A 6,000-nucleotide genomic window follows, 5' to 3' on the forward strand; every position below is an offset into this window, starting at 1 on the left:
AATAAAAAACAATTGTGATAGATATGTGATGCTGTTTTTTAGCAACTGATACAGTATTGAACAAAACTCTTCCCACAGGTGGGCTATTTTCTGTCCCAGAGTCACAGCTATTCTGATGATGTCTGCTCTTGCCTACAGATTCTATATTTCTCCTTCTGAGCTTGACACAAATCACAGCTACAATTTCTTCAAGTTGTTTTTCTAACAGCTTGTGATCTTGTTCTTTTGGCAGCTTATTCAAAGAAAAATAGCATTAACTCTGCTTAAATAGAAGCAGTCATTTTCTTTCACTGACAATTAATGTCTCATCTACATCTCTGTTTCCAGGGGTTTGGGCTTATTAGATCTGCCATAACCTATCAATTGTCAAAATCAGGTTTGGGCACACCAACATTGGTAGAAATATAGATATTGCACACAGGGGATTCCAAGATAACTTTTCTATCACCAGCCATATGCAAAACCAGTTCAGTTTTTGTGCAGTTCCTCTGTACTAGAGATTAGGAAGCACCTGAAAAAAATGCAGAGCATCTGTTTGTTTACTACACACACAGCATTGCTGCAGAACAGGGCGATAGAGACCACTGAGTAGAAGCCACAAGTAGATAATTAACAGAAACAGTGCTCTACAACCTGTGCAAGTGGGCAGGATGTTATCCTTAAGTGAGCCTGGAATGGAGGAAAAGTTGTGCAGTGAAATGGCAGCTCCCCCACGGTGTCACCTCAAGTGCACATCCCACAGCACCTCCCCTGCTGCCACTGCCCCTCGGGCTGCAGAGTAAATCTGTCCTGACACTTCAGCTACACAGTGAAACAGCTCTCATAGCCAAGCTATGAATTGCACTGTTTTACTGCCAGTAAAAATTCCATGTATTTTCTGGGGTTTTTTTGGGCTTTTTTTTCCTTTTTTGGTTTTAAGTATAGTTTTCTTCTATTAAGCACAGAAACTTGTATTACAGTAAAATTAGAAATCTTCTTTTGGTTTCTCTTACTCAGATGGTCTCTATCTAGTCCTAACTGCTCCAGTTGCTGAATGGATTTAGAACTTCATGTTTAGAGTATCCCATGGGATGCATGAAAGGATGGCATCCCTGTGGGGGTGTTTATGCTCTTGCACTGCGAAGTTGCCTTTGGCAAATGAAGTTCCTGTGGTATTGTCATTGGGCTCTGGGTACTTTGGTCTGAACATACCAGATGGGGTAAGCTGAGGACAATGTTTTGCTTTAAAACTGAGTTTTCTGCTTTTAGTAAACCTACAGTTTACCTCATCATTTTAGCTGGACAAGTGGGAGACAAGATGATGGTTTTGATTCTCCAGTTTTAACTGTGCTTCTTTGAGCTGTGTGCTGAAACTGAACATGTACTTCTTAAATGTTTCCTATTGTTTCTGCAATTTAAAGAGGAAAAAATACTAACTCATGGTAACTTGGACAAAATTTAAGCAAGAGCTGGGGGTTGCTAGAAAACTAAATAGGAATAGACGTTTCTGTTTTCTGTGTTTGAGTTACATCTTAAAATGAAGAGATTTACTCTTAAAAAATATTCTGCCCTAGTCAAAACATCTAATTTCAATTCAAGTCTGAGACCTTTTTTTTTTTGTGCTGTACATTTTGACAGCAAAGACAGTCAGTTTTCAACTCAGTTGACCAAAACTGGCTGGCAAACTTGAAACCCAAGCAGCTAAATCCCTTATTTGTACAGCTGCAGGCACTGGGCTCTCCTCCACCCCTCTCAGATGATCAAGTTGCAGGACATCAACTCTACATCCAGGCAGTAACCTCGGGGTCCTGCAGCAGGATCTGGAATGGTCACAAGCCTCCTCTGTCCTTACAGCCTACAACATTCTGCCCATGTTTCAGAAGAAGTTTTGCTAAAGTCTTCTAACCACAGCAATGGTTTAAGTTGGTGCTTGTACAGCTACAGGCACAGCCTTGCTGCAAGGGAGATTTGAATGCAATCCAGTCAATCCAGGCTCAAAGTTTGGATATCTTGTTATAATACAGCTTGATTCCATTTTAAATTATCTCAAACACAGATAGGTGTTGAATTAAATGGGAAACATTTAACATTAGTCTCCACATTTATGAATCCACCTATAATGAAAAATTTAAATTGCTTCTAAGCAACCTAAATGAATGCAGTTTTAACTTGAATGTGCTAAAAATATAATAAATTCATGAAAAATTTTCAAATAAGGAACCATTGTATTTTATATCACATATCTTCTGAGTTCATTTACCAAAAGCAGCAGTAAAAGAAGGCAGAAGAAACAGCTTCACAGTCTGCCCTGCATCTGCCACTGGAGTTGCAACAAGAATTTCCATGTTGGAAACCGACAGGAAGCATGTCAGTTCACAAGAACCAGCATCCTTGGCACCAAGGACCAGAAATTTGCTACTTTTGCAGGGAATTCTGTGGAAGGTCATTTGCTTCCTGAACTGTGTCACACTAAGAAAGTCCCACATAGGAACTTTTCCGTTTTCCAAGAAACGGGGGATTATCATCTGCCATAATTACACATTACAGTTTAAAAAAAAAAAAATCCAATTTCGTTGTGTCTTAGTCACATCGTTTACTGGCTGAGTGCGAGGAGCACAGATGTTAAATAACAGCTGCAGCACCTTCTCTATGTATTAGATGTGAGAGGAGGGCTGCCAGGGGCTTAGCTAGTCCTTAGTCCAACCAGAGAGAGTCATCATCCTGTCTGGATTGGGGCAAAACTTTCTTATGACATCACTTCTGCTCTGAGGCTGCTATGACACACCAAATCTGCTTCCCTGTCTGCATGGGAGGGTAACACTTAAATCAGCTTGGATGTCCAAGAGGCCCAAAAATGTGAAGTAGAAACAGGCATTTTTAATTTTTTTTTTTTTTAACAACCAATTCCCCCAGTTCCAGAGTTTACCTAACACTTCTGAAGTACCAGGCAGTGTAACTTTTGTTAACCTGTATTTACCTAAGGCTTAAAGGCTTTCCAAGACTAAGGGGTGTGTAAACCACCTCGTGATTCACAAGCAGCACAGCTTCCAGAAGCTGGTGTTGAAACATCCTTTGCAGCAGATCCCCAGTGTGTGCTGAAATATTTGAGCAGGAGAGGTTCCCCATGCCTGATTGCTCCCTCCACCTCCGTTTCCTTATGGAAAGGTGGCTCTCCAAAGCCCCATTATTTGTTAGGGGGTTGCTTGTGCTTGTCAGAAAGCTGTTGGCCCTGGAGCAGAGCCCAGCCTTTCCCAGGGCTCAGCATCACAGGAGTGTAACAAGACAGGAAATATTTGCTGTCTGAAGGATAATGGGAAGTAGAACAGCAGGGAAGGGTGGATGCTGGGGCAGCCTTGGAGCACAGGATCTCTTGAAAAACTCCAGAAAGAAGCTGCCAGGAGCTGAGACAATGCCATTTTGCCCCTAAAGACAGGGAGTCTAGAGCAACAAATCTAGATGGTGGAAATGGAGGAAAAGCCTACAAAGTGGAAGAAATAGGTATGAGACTGAGAAGGGAGCTCAAGGCAGAACCTGGCCAAGAACACTGCCAGACCAGCAGCCAGGCTGGTGCTGCCCCAGGAGGACTCAGCACTTCTTTGCTTTTACTCAGGCAAAGAATTTTTCACTCCTGCCAAACAAATTCCACCTTCATCTTCTTCTAGGCCGTTGCAGTATTGAAATGCTGCAGTGTGCTCTCACTAGAAAACAAACTCAAAGCAATCCCCTCCTGTCTCGAGTCAGGATGTCACAGGTTAACATTTGCTGAGCAGTTTCTGTTCCTGAGCAGGAGAAAAAGTTCCTTGGAGGGGAAAAACTGCACAGTTTGAATTCTTCAGTGAATAAATTAACATCACTTCTCTATCTCCTCCCCTTTCCCTTCTGAGGTTAGTACAAAATGCAGGCTTTAGCTGATGTTCTACAAATAAACCTGAATTCCAGAGCAGCTCCTCTTAACTGGAAGAGAAACTTAACAGCTTCTCTTCTCAGGAAAGGGTTTGCTGTCACAAATAAAGCAAACCAGGAAAAAGTAATTTTCAAGTGATTTTCCTGTCCAATCACTTCTTTGGTGAAAGAGAGCAAAGAAACTCTTTAGCACCCTTCATGATGAATTTTCAGCTCTGTTTGTTTTGACTTTTTGTAGCTCAGCCAGAAAATAATTTTAAAAAACTCCAGAAAAATAACCCACGTCTGAAAATTTCCACTAATGAATTCCAGACTTCTGGACTGCAAAACCATCTGCTTTCTCCCAAGTCATGTTGTCAACAACTAAGCACAGCTGTATGAAGGGTAACAAAATATTGCAGTTACTTGTGTTTCTACACCCCCAGATTCGCAGGGTTATTGAAGAATAGCAGAGAAACCCACCAGGTCCAATGCAAGGCTTTACCCTTAACTTTGCAAAAATCAGCAGCACTACCCTGATCACATTAAACAGACAGGTTACATAGGTGAACCATTTTCATTGTTTTAAAAAATTCTTACAGTAAAGATCCAGTGGATGGCAAAGCACACTACCAGGGCTTCCGCCAGCCAGCCTGGGAGGCAGGAATTGGGATGCTGCACATTACTGGTGTTCAATAGCTCAGTTTCTGCTGTTGTCCAGGCAGCCCAGCAGCTCCAAGGAGACAGTAACTGTGAATAGAAGGTCCATTGAGCTTATGATGTCTCCATAAAAAAACAAATAATTGCAAACAAGACAAATGGTTTCATCCAGCTCTGCTGCCATCAGGGACATCCAAGCCTGCTCATGGCTGTGTGCAGAGTCAGGGCAGTAGTTTGGAGTGCTCCCTGAACGTGCTGCTGGCAGCTGGAGCACCCCTGCAAAAGCAGCAGCCATCAGCCCCAGCCCCATCGCAGCATTTGGTGGGAAGAACCTGATCAGCATCTGCACTGAGCCCTGTCCTCTTTAGGATCTTCAGGGACTCTGGGAGGTTCAGTCCCACCTTCCTGTGCCCTCCTGCAGACACCAGGAGCTCCAGCTCCAGGAGCACAGGGTTCCTGCTCACACACTGGGTGGCATCAGTGGCACTCGGCAGCAAAGGCACCGACCTGAGCCAGCCCTTCCCACCACAAAACACAGCAGGCAGCCTGCTGCTCCTCTTGATAGGTCAGGGGTTTATTTTTTGCCTTTGGAAAGTGGTCTCTAACAAAATTTTCTTCAGACAGACACAGTTGAAGCAATTGCTGCTCACCTTCAGCCCATTAAACACATCCTCATCGGCTGCAGAGGCAAATATTGTGAAGTAAATAAAATTTTGGGTAAGTCTGATTCTGATATCTTTCAGAGCTCTGTCCTTAATGCCAACTTCTGTCTTAAAAAGTCCTAGAAGCATCTATCATTTTAAAAGAAACACAAACTAATTGATCAAGAAAATTAATATAGGAAACTCAATATATTAATTAGGGGTCAAGGAGGGTCGATACACTGGAAGGCTTCCTACATACTGCTAGAATGTTTTTAACTTTCAAGTTTTCTCACTTCATTTCTTACAGTCTTTTTTTTTTTTAATAAGGCACAGGGGAAAGATAAGCTTTGAGAGAGACATTTAGAAACTGAAACCAGATATTTAACATAGAGACTGTCAAATATTTCAAGTCAGAAATACCTATCAATGCATAAATAGCTTGTGTTTCCATTGTTACAGCCTACATGAAGATATTTTTTCCAGATAGACTGGGAAAAAGCACAACTCTGAATAGAGCATATCTTTCCTCTTAGGGACAAAGCTCCTGTAAATTTCCATGAACAGAAATAAATATAATTTTGGTTATTTTTCTGACTAGCAAAATACAAACTGCAATACTAAATCTTCTGCTCTGTACTGTGTTAATGGTGTAAACCACAGCTTATTCACTGCCCTGAACCTGGTATCTGCTAATACTTAATCAACTTAATCTTCTTTCTTATCCGTTAAATTGATGGATTTTCAATATACAAAGAAACCCACAAAACCAAACAGCAAAATAAATATTTGTCCTTCATAGACATAATCAGTCAGGTAAAACCGGTGATGACTACAT

This window comes from Lonchura striata, chromosome 13, assembly GCF_050655825.1.
Source record: "Lonchura striata isolate lonStrDom1 chromosome 13, ASM5065582v1, whole genome shotgun sequence".
NCBI lineage: Eukaryota > Metazoa > Chordata > Aves > Passeriformes > Estrildidae > Lonchura > Lonchura striata.